General features: G+C 40.1%; 1 long non-coding RNA gene across 3 annotated transcripts in view; it reads left to right on the plus strand.

Moving 5' to 3' along the window:
* Nucleotides 1-23: 23 nt before the first annotated feature.
* The window catches only part of LOC116659263, a 53,500-nt gene continuing 37,762 nt past the window's right edge, over nucleotides 24-15,761 (plus strand). Inside the window, exons 1-3 of one of the 3 annotated variants that reach the window (XR_004314508.1) lie at nucleotides 24-181; nucleotides 355-455; nucleotides 3,622-4,733. This is a non-coding gene — a long non-coding RNA (uncharacterized LOC116659263). Of the gene's footprint in view, nucleotides 182-354; nucleotides 456-3,621; nucleotides 4,734-15,761 lie in introns of those variants that run through there. The other 2 variants (XR_004314507.1, XR_004314506.1) reach the window with 2 other exon arrangements.

The following is a 15,761-nucleotide window of genomic DNA, read 5'->3' on the forward strand; positions in this document are numbered from 1 at the left end:
CCGGCCCCGCCCCGTCGGCGACGCCACGCTTCCCGGTCCGCGTCTGGCCCCACCTGGAGCCAGGGCGCGGGGAAGGCTAGGGGCCGGCAATGGGCCAGGCCTGCCCACTGTTCCGCCGCGGGGACACCCGGACGAACCTGACATGGGACTGAGCACTGACCTTAGAGGGTATGGAGGCCAGGTCTGTAATGCACCATGAGGCGGTAGCACAATTGCTTCGTTAACTGTCTCCTGTCTTGAAGTTTTATGTTCCCGCGACTCCACCCCCCTACCCCCGGGTTTACTCACATTAAGGGAGCATTAATAGACTGGTGTGAGCTAACATCTAGAACATTTTCCTGGTCTGTTTTCTAGAGCTTCCGAGCTACCAAGGACTCCAGATAAACTTAAACAGGGATGAAATTGCTACCCATAACCTGAGAATCGACCTGTTTCCAGGATTTGGAGTCCATGGGGTGAGCTGATATTGTTAATAATTTTATATTTCTGAGTAGTTTCAGTTTTTCAAAAATTAAGATGAAATTCATGTAACATAAAGTTAACCATTTTAAAGTGTACAATTCAGTGGCATTGAGTACATTCACAGTATGGTATGAAGTCATGAAGATTTTCCTCTGTCTTTTCTTCTAAGATTTCCGAAGTCATGAAGATTTACCTCTGTCTTTTCTTCTGAGAGTTTTATGGTTTTCACATTTACTTTTAAGCTCTTGATCCGTTTTGAGACAATTCTTGTATATGGTGTGAGGTCTGGTTCCAGCTTCATTCTTTGGCATGTGGATATCCAGTTGTCCCAGCACAATTTGTTGAAGAGTCTATTCTTTCCCCCAGTGAGTGGTCCCAGCCTCCTTGTGAAAAATCGATTAACCATACCTTTAGTGTTGTTGTCTGAGGCTCAGTCCCTAATCTGTCCTCATCTTCAACCTCTGGTTTAGAATTTCTGGTTCCATGATGACTTACTAAAAGATGCAGAATCCAACCTTGAGTAAAGCTTTTACTCAATACTGTACAGTTGCAGCATCTAAAAGGAAATAGAGCTGGAACTTTATCAAACTTATGAAACAGACTATGAAATATTTTGTGCCTATTTTGCTAATGAATGTTAGTCTAATAAATATCTGTACGTTGGTTTAAAAAAAAATCAATTGGCCATAGATAAATGGGAAAACCCCCCAAATTTAAAAGCTGTTTAAATGAGAATTAACCTAAAATGGAAATGGAGCAGGTCAGCATTTTGGCAGATAAAATATTACAATTAACAGAAAGAAGTATTAAATTATAAGTTCTTAAAAATGTAAGGGTACTTGAGGGCCACAAGCTCCGACTCTAACTGGTATATGAAACTTCTCTGCAGAATCCCCAAGAAAGGACTGCCCACCCTGGTTTGTTGTTGTTGTTTGGGGAACTTTCAGTATTGTACTTTATTGAGAAGTTGGGTTTCAGCTCCTAATGTGGAGTATGAAGCCTCATAAAATGAGTTAGGAAGTATTCCCTCTTCTATTTTCTGGTAGAGTTTGAGGGGGGTTGGTATTAATTCTTCTTTAAAGGTTTTGCCAAATTCACCCAGAGAAGCCATCTGATCCAGCCTTTGGAGAGATTTTTGATCATTGATTCAATCTCTTTACTTTTCATGGATTTGTTCAGGTTTCCTATTTCTTCCTGAGTCAGTTTTGGTAACTTGTGTGTTTCTAGGAATTTATCCATTTCCTCTAGGTTATCTAGTTTGTTGGGTGTATAATTGTTCATAGTATTCCCTTATAATCCTTTTTTTTTTCCCACAAGGGTCATAGTAATGTCCCCACTTCCATTTCTGATTTTAATTATTTGCATCTTCTCTCTCTTTAAAATTAGTAGTCTGGCGAAAGATTTTGTCAGTTTTATTTAGCTTTTCAAATTTTTTCACTTTAGTTATTGTACATTTCAAATCCAGAATTATTTCTATTTGTTTCCTTTTTATAATTTCTCTTTGTTGATATCTTTTTGTTTATACACCAGTTCTTCTCTGGCTTCCATTAGTTCTTTGTCCACAGTTTCCTTGAGCTATTTGAGCATATTTAAGACAGTTCATTTAAAGTCTTTGTCTTAGCAAGTCTAATGCCTGGGCTTCCTCAGGAATGATTTCTGCCAAATTATTTTTCCTGTGAATGAGTCATCCTTTTTCTTTGTATGCCTTGTAATTTTTTATTGAAAACTAGGCATTTTGAATATCGTGGTGGCTCTGGAAATCAGATTTGGTACTTCTTGGCAAGGTTTACTATTATCGCTTGTTTAGAGTTTTAGCCGTCTGTTTATTTGGTGACATTTCAAAATTATTTTTGCAGACTGTATTCCTATCATGTAGTCACTGAGGTATCTATTCCATTATCTCATTCGTCAGCCACTGACTTGACACAGATTTTCTTAAACAGCTGGAGCCAAAAAAAATCCCCTCAAATTAGATAAAATCTCTCCTGGTCTTTGCAGATTGGCTCTGAGCTGGGCACTCCTGCTGCGCTTAACCAGGCCACCTGCAACACTAACTCAACCTTTACCCCCTGCTTGCACGGACCATCAGCCAAAAGTGCAAGCCTAGGGTCCTCTCAGGTCTTTTCTGAGCATGTGTGTCTGGCCCTGGACGTGTGTGTTGCAGTCTGGATTCCCTGGTATAAGAAGTAGCCCTTTAAAGCCCTGATTCTTCCAGTATATTCATCCTCAGCCTTCCCCTTCCCAGGCTTTTTGGTCTGTCTGTTGCTTAACCGCATCTACTGCTCCTTGCCCCAGACAACTATGGATACTAAATGTCTTTAAATGCTTTCAAAATGTGCCACCTGGGAAGCTGCTCCAGGCTGAGGAGGGTGAAGCAAAGGTTCACCTCTGCACCAGCCCCTCAGGGAACTGCCAGCTGGGCCAAAATGTACAACCACATTTTTGAGAACAAGGTCTGTACTGCCCACCCTGGCACCAGCAAGCCACAGCAGGAATTCAGGCTGTCATCCCCATGGCTGCTGCTGGGCTGGGTGGGGAATGGGAGAAGGTAGGTCGGTAAGCAAAAATGCTGCAACAATTTCTTACTGAAATTTAGCAGACTCTTTCTTCATGAATTGCTTCCTGGTTGCTCGATGTTTTTTTTAGATTCCAGAGTTCCAAAAAAGCTGATTCTGTCAGTTTTTGCCTGCTTAATGGTTGCTTAAGTGGAGGGACCAATTCTTGGAGCTCTTCATCTACCGTTTTCCACGACATTACTCCTAAGTAGCCTCACTTTTATCACTCAGCACTATGGATTGCAGTTTTCTCCTTGAAAGCGTGCTCTCCTCGTTTCCCTCCTTCATGGGAGACTTCACCTCCTCTGCCCATCCTTGTTTCCAGGCATCAGTGGAGTTCTGTCGTCACTGTGCACTGTGCACTGGGGAATCCAGCCATGCCCCGAGCTGCCACCCCTATGGTGATGAATCTCCAACTTAGTCCTCTCCCCAGAGCCCCAGACATGTGGACCACTCCACTCAGAAATCCCACAGACCACTCTAGGTGAAGCCATGTGAGTAAGTTCTGGCTAATAAGATGGAAGATGAAGGGGTACAGCCTTACTGTCATTCTTTTTTCTTTTTTTTTCTTACTGTCATTCTTCTTGCTGTCTGGAATGTGGAGGTGATAGCCCGAGCTCAGGCAGCCATCTTGGACCATGACGACTGCAAGGATGGAGAATCAACAAAATAACAAAGTGGAAGGAGCTCTGTCTTTGATGATTGTGGAGCCACTAGCTTAGAATTGCTTACCACCTTACTTTGTCTCAGGAAGGGAAAAACAATTTTATCATGTTCATGCCGTGGTTATTTTGTGACTCCCTCACATGGAACTAAACGAAACTTGGTTAATGCATGAGACCTTTCCAGCCCCATTCCCCTTACACTGTTGCTCCACCAGCTCTACCAAACTACATGCAGCTGTCTCTGCTAGCATTCCTTTGCACAGCATCTACTGCAGGGTGATACAGAGAGCCCATCACCTGTCTCCCTCACTTCCTGTGAACATCTCTGGAGCAGAGACCGTATCTTTCTTGGATTACTGCCAAGTCAATGTGGTTGACTTCTTTAGGGCCAGAAAAAGAGGGATAGGGAATGGACATTTATTGGATCCCAGTTATATGTACTTTATATTTTATTTGTCTAGCTATTGGAACACTCTGTAAGGGGTGGGACATTATTATTGCTCTTTTGCTGGTGGGGAAATGGAAGTTCATACAGACAAAACTGTTTCCGAAATATGCATGAATAACAAGTGGCAGATTTAAGCGTGGAACCCAAGTCCGTCTGACCTGCTGCTGCAGCCCTCTTGGCCCACTTAGAAGATTCCATGTCAGTTCATGGGCTGGGCTGTGGCTGAGTGATCTTTGATGAATTATTTCCCTTCTTGGTTCTCCTTTGAGGTCGTCACACTCAGCTGCTTTTCACATGCTGGTTGGTGAAGGATGAGTAAGCACCTTCCTGAAGCTGACCTCAGTTTGGGAATGGATGGCCTCTGCTTCAGGTTTTGGTGTTCAGGGGATTTTGAGGTTCCTCAAAAATTAAAAATAGAACTACCATATGATCCAGAAATTCCACTCCTAGGCATTTATCCAGAGAAAATGAAAACACTAATTTGAAGAGATATATGCACCGCAATGTTTACTGTAGCATCATTTAAAATAGCCTTGATAGGGAAGCAGCCTAAGTGTAAATAATTTATAATTTTTTGAGGAACCTCCATACTGTTTTCCATAGTGGCGACACCAATTTACATTGCTACCAGCAGTGCACAAGGGTTCCCTTTTCTCCACCTCCTTGCCAATACTTATTTATTGTCTTTTTGATAACAGCCATTCTCACAGGTGTGAGGTGATATCTCATTGTGGTTTTTGATTTGCATTTCCCTGATGATTAGTGATATTGAGCATCTTATCATGTTTATTTCTGGGTTCTACATTCTATTCCATTGATCTAGGTGTCTGTGCCAGTATCATACTGTTTTGATGGCTGTAACTTTATAATATAGTTTGAAATCAGGGAGTATGATAACCTCCAGATTTGTTCCTCTTTCTCAAGATTGTTTTGGCTGTTTGGGGTCTTTTGTGTTTCCATACAAATTTTAGAATTATTTGTTTTGTAAAAGTATCATGGATATTTTGATAGGGATTGCATTGACTCTGTAGATTGTCTTGGGGAATATGGTCATTTTAACAATGTTAATTCTTCTAAACTATGAGCATGTTATAGCTTTCCGTTTGTTTTTGTCTTCTTCAATTTCTTTCATCAGTATTTTACAGTTTTCCAAGTACAGGTCTTTTACCTCCTTGGTTAGATTTATTTCTGGGTATCTTATTCTTTTTTATTCAGTTGTAAATGGGATTGTTTTCTTAATTTTTCTTTCTCATAGTTTGTTGTTACTGTATAGAAATGCAACAGATTTCTGTATATTGATTGTGTATCCTGTAACTTTACTGAATTATTTCTTAGTTCTAATAGTTTTTTGGTAGTGTTTTTAGGGTTTTTTATATATAGCATCATGTCATCTAAAAACAGTAACAGTTTTACGTATTCCTTTCCAATTTAAATTCCTTTTATTTCTTTTTCTTATCTGATTGCTGTGGCTAGGACTTCCAGTACTATATTGAGTAAAAGTGATGAGAGTGAGTATCTTTGTCTTGTTCCTGATCTTAAAGGAAATACTTTCAGCTTTTTATCCTTGTATATGCTGTTGGCTGCCAGTTTGATATGTGGCCTTTATTATGTTGAGGTATGTTCCCTGTATACCAACTTTATTGAGAGTTTTTACTGTAAAGAGAGATTGAATTTTGTCAAAAGCTTTATCTGCATCTATTAGGATGATACAATTTTTATTCTTCAGTTTGTTAATATGGTGTATCACATTGATTGATTTGCAGATATTGAGCTATCTGTGCATCTCTGGCAGAAATCCTACTTGATCATGGTGTTTGATCCCTTTAATGTATTGTTGAATTTGATTTCCTAATGTTTCATTGAGAACTTTACTCTCTATGTTTATCAGTGATATTAGCCTATAATTTTCTTTTCTTGTGGTGCCTTTGTCTGGTTTCAGGTGAATGCTGGCTTCATAGAATGAGTTTGGAAGCATTCTTTCCTCTTCAGTATTTTGAATTAGTTTGAGAGGGAATGGTATTAATTCTTCTTTAAATATTTGGGAGAATTCACCTGTGAAGCAGTCTAGTCCTGGACTTTTGTCCATTGGGAGTTTATATTATTATTATTATTACTGATTCAATTTAATTACTGCTAATTAGTATGTTCGTATTTTCTGTTTCTTCCTGATTCAGTCTTGGAGATTGTATGTTTCTAGAAATGTATCCATTTCTTCTAGATCATCCATTTTATTGGCATATAATTGTCCATAGTAATCTCTTACAAGGCTTTGTATTTCTGTGGTGTCAGTTGTAACTTCTCTTTCACTTCTGATTTTGTTTATTTGGGTCTACTATGTGTTTTTCTTGATAAGTCTGGCTAAAGGTTTATCAGTTTTATTTTTTTCAAAGAATCAGTTCTTAGTTTCGTTGATCTTTTCTATTGTTTTCAAGTCTGTATTTCATTTATTTCTGCTCTGATCTTTGTTATCTCTTTCCTTCTGCTCAATTTGGGTTTTGTTCTTCTTTTTCTAGTTCCTTTAGGTGTAAGGTTAGATTGATTATTTGAGGTCTTTCTTGTTTCCTGAGGTAGGCTTGTATCACTATAAACTTCCCTCTCAGAATTGCTTTTGCAGTGTTCCACAGGTTTTGGATGACTGTATTTTCAAGACTTGAGCAGTTTCTTTGCCTCCCCTTTGAGCCATGCAGAGCCACATTTCATGATATACCATGTTTGGATAATCTCACTGGTAGGGTTTCAGGACAGAGCTAGTCTGCCAGATATGAATCTCAGCCATGGACTAGTTGCTTGTGACGGATCTGCAGTATTGCCAGTCATGGGTGACACTGGACAGAAGGACACCCTGAAACAACTCATTCTTTGATAGAGCTTTGCCAATATGTCTAGGAATTACCAGCAATTGCCTAAAACATTCCAGTCAATTCACATAATGACATCATATTTACATCATTTTCTTTGCATGAGAGCTAGGATGGTCTCATCTCTCCTCAGTGGATGTTTGTGTTATTTTAAGGAGTTCTTATGATGTCTGCTTTCACCATTTCAATAATTTAAGCCAGACATTTTCATACTTTCCATTTTGCTACCCCTTTATTACTCTTAAAACTGAGGATTCCAGAAAGCTTTTATCAATGTTTACCATATTAGAAATTAAAACTGAGAGATTTAAAAAAACATTTAAAAGTAATAACAACTAATGACAGGTTAACATTTTTATGAAAAATAATTATATTTTACAAAAAAATTAGTGAGAAAAGTGGCACTGTTTTATTTTTGTGGTAGGCAGAATAATGGCCCCCAAAGATATCTAGACCCTGTTCCCTAGAAGCTGTGATTATGTTACTTTAAATGGCAAAAGGGACTTTGTAGATATGATTAGGGTTGAGGACCCTGAGATGGGGAGCTTTCCTGGATCTAGGGGGGCTCAGTCACATGACTCCTTAAAGTGCTGAACCTTTCCTGGCTGTGTTGGAAGGAGAGGCAACCACTAAAGAAGAGTCAGAAGGAAATGCAATATTGCTGATCTGAAGTTAGACGAAGGAGACCTCAAGCCAAGAAAAGAATGTGGCCTCTAGAAGTTGGAAAAGGCAAGGAAACAGGTTCTTCATTTGAGCCTCAAAAAAGGAGTACAGCCCTTTGACACCTTGATGTTAGCCCTGTGACATATGTGTTGGACCTCTGACCTACAGAACTATAAAATGATAAGCATGTGTTGTTAAGCCACTAAGTTTGTGGTAATTTTTTAATAACAGCAATAGGAAACTAATACAACATTTTTGCAAATTTCTTTAATGTCTGGCTTATAAGAAGACAACTGGATACTCACACTTGCTTCTGCATTCAATCTTTTGTGATATGATGCTTTGCTTGAAGTATGTGAAGAAAATTTGACCTTGCATAGTTTTAAAGTTGAAAAACGTAAGAGTGTTTTAATAGTCTTTTCAGATCATTGTGGATTATTCTGATACTACACTAAATGTAATGATTGTAATTTTTTAAATGTAGTTGCAGAGTGGAGTCTGAAATGATATCAATGAACTTTTTTTTTTTGATTGAAGTGTAGTTGATTTACAATGTTGTGTTAGTTTCTGGTGTACATCAGAGTGATTCTATATATATATATACACACACACACACACATACATATATATATATATTCTTTTTCACTAAAGGTTGTTACAAGATATTGAATATAGTTCCCTGTGCTATACAGTAGGACCTTGTTGTTTATTTATTTTATATACAGTAGTTTGTATCTGCTAATCCTGAGCTCCTAATTTATCCTTCCCCCCTCTTTCCTATTTGGCAACCATAAGTTTGATTTCTATGTCTGTGAGTCTGTTTCTGTTTTATAAATAAGTTCATTTGTGTAATTTTCTAGATTTGACATATAAGTGATATCATATAATATTTATCTTTCTCTGTTTGACTTACTTCACTTAGTGTGCTCATCTCTAGGTCCATCCATGTTGCTGCAAATGGCACTGTTTCATTCTTTTTTATGGTTGAGTAGTATTCCCTCAATGAACTTTTCATATCTATTACATTAAAATCCATTGATCTCTCCTGCACTTTATTAGATCTTTTACCCATGCATGATTTTATAACATCATGTATTGATCATTTAGAAAAACATTGGTTCACTGAAATATGCAGATCTTCCAAATGTTGATACATTTCATTATACAATATAAAAAACTCTACATTTGTTAATATCACCACCAATCTCATCTGAAGAATCTTTTGGGGGAAGCTATTAAACTCACATAGCAGATACAAGTTTTCTAGAATTCTCATTTTTACTTGAAAGCTATAACTTGTCATTAGCAACAAATACCATAAGTATTTCCCATCGTTTCCCTCGAAATAATAGGCTCACTTTGTTCATTTTCAAGAACATGTCTGCTAGAATCACAAGTCTGTAACTTTTGATTGCCCACCATACTTTCAAGCAAAAATGGTGTTCTTTAGAAAAAGCAGCTGGTACAGTTTACACGTAAGTGTAATCACTTAAATGCTTTGCATGGAGATGACCAAGATACTTCAGAATGTAGCAGAAATGCTTGATGCCTACCTCCCATTTCACTACACAGAATATTGCAAAGAGTACGCAAGCAAGGGTAGAAATTACATACAATTGGTAATATTTACTGCTTTATTAAGTACATTCCAATTGAATCTGGCATTTTTTTAAAAGTCACTAATTCGTGGCAGTGACTGATATGATGGCTACCAGTACTGTTTGGTGCTACTGAGTTTCTCCATGCTCAGGCACCGGAAGTTTTACCTGCCATTGCTTTCGTTCCATCAGTGCACATGTCAACATAGTGAAAAAGTTTACATAATAACAACGTTTTAGTGTTAGTATGAAAACCGTGTTGTCCACACATACCCCAGGGGTCTGCAGATCACCTTTAAGAACCACCAGTTGGAGTTTTCTCTCAGGGCTCACTTTCCCGCCATATTTCTATGGCATGTAGTGGACGGGCTGAGCATTTTGGTGTTTGGTTCTTTAAGCCATTTCAAGGATTTGCATATCACCTTGTGTTTCTTAAAAGATTAATGAAATTCACAATGTATACTTTATAGACAATTCAGCAAATTTTTTTTAATAGCTTGGCTTCCACTTTATTATTTTCTGTGGTTCTGTATACCATTCTACATGTGTTGCTTTAGGAACGAGAGTAGAAGCTATCCAATAGTCATTCCCACTTAATTAGGAATTACTTCTTTGAACATGGAGGGAAGAGATGTAATGCATGGTAAGGTAATTAAACAAGGAGGCTGTTAGACTGAATAGGTCTAAGGTCTGCTACCCTGTGCAAGCAAACCAAAACCTAAGCAGAATCAATGCACCTGAATCAGAGAAAATGAAATTTAAGAACCACCAACCACAAACAGCCAACTAAGCTTTCCCAAATAAGGCAACTGGTTAAGCTATGGCCAATCAAATAATTTCCTTGCTTTTCTTCTGCATCCTCTCTGTAAAACCCCTCCCCAGCTCCTGTCAGTGGAGAGCTCTAGCCACCTTTGTTCTGGCACTGCCCACTTCAAATCAATGTGTACTCAAACTCTTTACGAAAAAACCCAGAAAGTTAATGTGCCTCAGTTTACCGTTTAACATGTATATGTTTGGATAATGTTTCATTTCATTACACTTTGTTTTCCTCCACATCTGAATCATAAGGTAATGTTGGATTATGATATGCTAACCAACACTCATCATTTTCTCTGGCTTTACAGGGTTTGTTTCTATGGTAAAGCAATACATATTCATTAAAGAAAAATTCTAAGTCGTAAATTGTAGGTCATAAAAAGGAGAAGACAGTAACAAATAGTCCCACCTCCCAAAGATGATGGATGGTAACATTTTGGTACATTTCCTTTCAAACTTTTGTAAAATTCCATTATGTGAACCATTTTGTGGCCTGCTTTTTTCCCCTCAACGTTGTATTATATTCCTGTATTATTATATAGTCTTATAAACATTATTTGAAATAGGGACAGTGTTCCAGTGAAAATAGATACACCACATTGTGTTTAACCATTCATTTACTGCTATACTTTTTAAATTGTTTCCAGTTTTTTAAATTTTAGGGCATAGATTTCTTTATATTAAAAATTATTTCCTTTAGGCTAAATCTGAAGAATATGAAATTATTGGGGCTTTCGAGGCGTATTATCAAATTGCTTTTCAAAAGACTTGCATTAAGGTTTGCTCCCTCCTAGCAAGTCATGAGAATGTCTCTTCCTGCTACCCTGGCTATTTTTAGAAATTACCATTTTCTAATAAAAATGAATATAAGTATGTATATGCAAGACTGGAACATTGTGCTGTACACCAGAGATTGACACATTGTAACTGACTGTACTTCAATTAAAAAAAAAGAAGTTACCATTTTTATAAAATTGTTTGCTAATTTGAAAGACAGAAAAAAAGCAAGAAAAACTCCATGTTGTTATGATTTACACTGATTACTAGGAAGTGTGAATCCTTTTCTGTTTGTTTATATGTTCTCTTTTGTGAATTGCCCCTTGAGTCCTGTGCCTATGTGTCTTTTGGTTTGTTGACACTTAATGATTTATATGAACTTTTTGTAATAAAGATATTGGCCCTATTTAAATATTTGCTGTAAGTTTTTTCTGAGCTAACACAATGGATCTGATGAGACCAGATTTACATGAAGCAGAGGTCTTGCCAGTATCAAATTTAATGGATATAATCATCAAGAGGCACATGAAGAGCCGGGGGAGGTCTGAGACATCCGGGTGGTTCCCAGGTCTGTCCTTCCTGCTCGGACACGTGCTCTCTGGCTCAGAGTAATAAAGGAGACTGTTAATGAGGTTTGTGGGGCACCTCACACAGTAGGGAGGGCAGACTCTAGGTTGTAACACATCTCCATCTTATATCGAGTAGTTGTGTAACTAGCATGATTCTCTCCAGTCATAAATCCGTGGAGTCTCGGTCTGTTTATGATGAGCAACTTTAGACCAGAGACATTGTGCTGAAAGAATTTAGTTTATAAGCACTTTCCTCCTAGCAAATATCCAGCTGTCAGTATATTTATAAGGAGATTAGACCAGGTCATTGGTCTTTCTGTCCTTGGAAATGTCCCCCGCTAATCGGAAGAGGAATGAATCCAAACCAGCTGCTTTACTTCTTTCTTCCCCATTTCTCAAGGCAGCTGTTTGCATTAAAAAAAAAAAATCTTTTTGGACTCTAGAAGTTCTTAAAAATTGTATTGTAACTAAGGGGATTTCTGGTTTCAGCGATGACAGAGTAGCTTATATTAGGCTAATCCTCTTACAGACAACAATGATAAACGCTAGACAAAATATTTTTAAAATACATTATTTTAAGGTACTGGAGAGCAACCAAAAGCAGCAGAAACTGGAGGGTATTTGACCTTTGAGGAAGGGAGTGGCGCTGTGTGAGTACTTCTTTTTTGTGACTTTCCCCTGGAGGTGCTGCCCAGTCTGTGATAGCTTAGGGTGACTAAAATCAGGTTGAAAGCCACAGTCATAGTCAGGGACACAGATTTATCCTAAGGCACATAGTCAGGTATCAGAGCATGGAGTTAGAGGCCGGAAAGGGAAGCAGTCCTGGAAAGAAGGAGCCACAGAGGGAGAGCCCCCTCAAATCTGCATGTAAAATTTCCCCAAAGCCGTGGCTGAGCCCTGAACTGTATTCCTGTAGCACCAGAGAGGAAGGGCATTTTATAGTGATAAGAGAGACCATTTATAATGTCTTCCTGTCCTAATTGCATATGTACCTAACAATAGAGGTTCCAAGCTCATGAAACAAAAAAGTGAGAACTGAAGGGAGAAATAGAAAAACCCACAATCATGGTTGGAGAGCTTAACTGTCCTCTCTTCGAAATTGATAAAACGAGACAAAGTGCGCGCGCGCGCACACACACCAGTAAGGATAAAGATTTGAACGGCACTGTGTTAGTTTCCTATGGCTGCTATAACTAATCACCACAAACTTGATGGCTAAAAACACAAATTTGCCCTCTTACAGTTCTGGAGGTCAGATGTCCAAAATCAGTTTCTCTGGCCCCAAATCAAGGTGCCAGCAGGGCGGCCCTCCAATTGGAGGCTCTGTGTTTCCTTCCTTGTTTCCAGAGCTGCATCCTTGGCCTGTAGTCCCTTCCTCCACCTGCAAAGCCAGAAGTGCAGCATTTTGGTTCAGTCTTCACATTTCCTTCATCTCTTTGCCTCCCTCTTACATGGCTGCTTGTGATTACATTTAGGGCCCTCCTGGATAAGCCTTGATAATCTCCTCATCTCAAGACCCTTCACTGAGTCACACAGGTAAAGCCCCTTTGGCTGCTGTATAGAAAACCCACAGCACTCCTGTTTGTCTCTCCTCTGCTCTCACACACCACCACCACACACGACACTTCTGACACTAGGTGGGTGTCTACAGTTGAATTCAGTTCCAACACTGCCTACCTGGAGATGACATCTGATCCCACCAGGTAAGGGCTCAGTCCCCGTCACAAGTAGTAGGTCCCTGGGTGACCCACAACTTCTGTGCAGCTTGGCTACAAATCAGAGGTTTCCATGACCTCCTCCCCCTTAGATTCAATTATTTGCTAGAACAGCTCAGAGAACTCAGGGAAACACTTATGTCTACCAGTTTGTTAAAGGATGTGATAAAGATACAGACGAACAGCCAGATGAAGAGGTCCCTAAGGCGAGGTCTGGGAGGGTCACAAACATGGGGGGCCGGTCCTGTGGAGTTGGGGAACTTCATCCCCCTGGCATGTGTATGTTCACCAACGTGGATGCTCTCTGAACCCGAGGCTATTGGGATTTTCATGGGAGCTTCCTTGTGTAGGTACAATCAATTATTAAATCCATTTTCAGTCCCACCCCTCATTCTCCAGCGAGGGGAGAGGAGCTGGAAGTGAAGTTAGTGATCAATCATGCCTACATGATGAAACCCCCCTAAAAATCCCAGTAGTTGGGGTTCGGAGAGCATCCGGGTTGGTGAGCACATGGAGGTACTAGGGGAGTGGTGTGCCTGGAGAGGGCATGGGATGTCCGAGCCCCTCCCCGTATGCTTTGCCCTATGCATCTCTTCCATTTGGATTTTCATCCGTTTCCTTTATCATATTTTTAACAATAAATGGTAAACAGTAAGTAAACTGTTTTCCTGAGTTCTGTGGGCCACTCTAGCAAATTAGTCGAAACCAAGGACGGGGGATGGTTGTGAGAACCTCCCGTTCACTGCTGGTTGGTCAGAAGCACAGGTAACAATGTGGACTTTCAATTGGCATCTGAAGTGGAAGTGGGGGAGGATGCAGTCTTGTGGAATGGAGCCCTGATGCCACCTCCAGGTAGATAGTGTCAGAATTGAGTTTAATTCTAGGACACCCAGCTGGTGTCATAGAATTGCTTGGTGTGGGGAAAACCCCAAACATCTGGTGTCAGAAGTGTTGTGAGTATGAGAGTAAAGGAGAGACACACAGGAGGAGGACTGAGGCTTTTTTTAAAGCCGTATATGGTAATATTGACAAGTCCCGGGGATTAGAACCTGAGTATCTTTGGAGGCCATTATTTAGACAACCACAGTCCAAACCTTGGCCCTCAAAGATTCAAGTGTATCCTACGTGCAGAACGCATTCACCCTATCTCAGCATCCTAAGTCTCAACACACGACAGCATCTTCCAAGCCCCAAGTCTTGTTTAAATATCATCGGCTCAAAACCTCCAAACTTCATCATGTATATTGTCTAAATCTGCTGTGGGAGAGGCTCTGGGGATGATCCATCCTGGGGCAAAATTCCTCTCCATCTGTGGACTTGTAAAACCGGAGAGCAGGTGGTCTGCTCAGGAATACAGCTGTGGGACAGGCACAGGATCACAGCTGTAGACATCCCCGTTCCAAAGGGGAGAAAATGGAAGGAGGAAAAGAGTCAACAGCCCCAGGCAATTTTGACATCCTTCTGGCCAAACTCCCTTCAGTCTCAAGACCCAGGAGTAATCCCCTGTGGCTTGAAGCCCCCACCCTCAGCCCACCTCCTGCCTCCCCAGAGCTGTTTTCCTTTCTCTTCAGGGATAGCGTGTGTTTGCAACTGAGTAGTCTTATCAGTCTGTTTCCAGCCTGTAGAATTGGGGTGACAGCCTTCTTTCATTTCACCCTCTCTCTGTCTCTGTCAGTTCCAGCTGGCAGTGCTTCTGCTGACGTAACATTCTCAGAACCCTTGTGTATGTCATGGGGATTCACACAATGAAACAAGAGGCTCCTCCACAGAACTTTCCTGGAGTCGCCCATCTCTGTTCTTGGCTTCTGCTCAGATGACTGAGGGAACCCACAGTCACATGTCTGACTTCTTCAGCACCAGCCAATGGCTCTCCAGCCACACCCGTGACCTTCTCTCTACAGTCTGTTTTCTGGACAGTGAACCTCCTAATTAGCCTCTTTCGCAATCAGGATAGGTTGAGAGTTTCCCAAATCAAGTCTTGGCTCCTTTCTTCTTAACAGTTCTTCCCTCAATTTATGCTGCCTCTGGAATTTTACTACAAGCAGCAAGAATAAACCAGGCTGCACCTTCTATACTTTGTTTGGAAATCTCTTCAGCTAAATATCCAAGTGCATTGCTTACAAGTTCTGCTTTCCTCATAACTGGAGGACACAACTCAGCTATTTTTACCAACAGTCTGTTTATGATAATCTAGATATTCTCTAGATGATGTGGGCTTTCTCTACTGTGCCCCTCCCTTCCGTCTGAGCCCTGACTGACAATTTTTTTTTTTTTTGATGGAGGGCCTGGGGAGTGAACCCAGGACCTTGTGCATGACAAGCACATGCTCTATCACTGAGCTATACTCTCCCAACATGGACAGAGTCCTTAACATCCTTATTTCTACTAACAGTCTGCTCATAACAGTCTAGGCTTTTTCTATCATGCTTCTCAAAATTCTTCCAGACTCTACCCCTTACCCAAATCCAAAGCGACTCCACATTTTCCAGTATTTGTTACAGCACCACCCCTCTTCCAGGTACCAAAATCTGTATTCCTTTTTTGTGGTGGCTGTAACAAATTACCACAAGCTGGGTGGCTCAAAACAACACACACTCTCTTCTGCTCTGGAGGTCAAAAGTCTGACATTAGTTTC

This window comes from Camelus ferus, chromosome 23 (genome assembly GCF_009834535.1).
Source record: "Camelus ferus isolate YT-003-E chromosome 23, BCGSAC_Cfer_1.0, whole genome shotgun sequence".
Lineage (NCBI taxonomy): Eukaryota > Metazoa > Chordata > Mammalia > Artiodactyla > Camelidae > Camelus > Camelus ferus.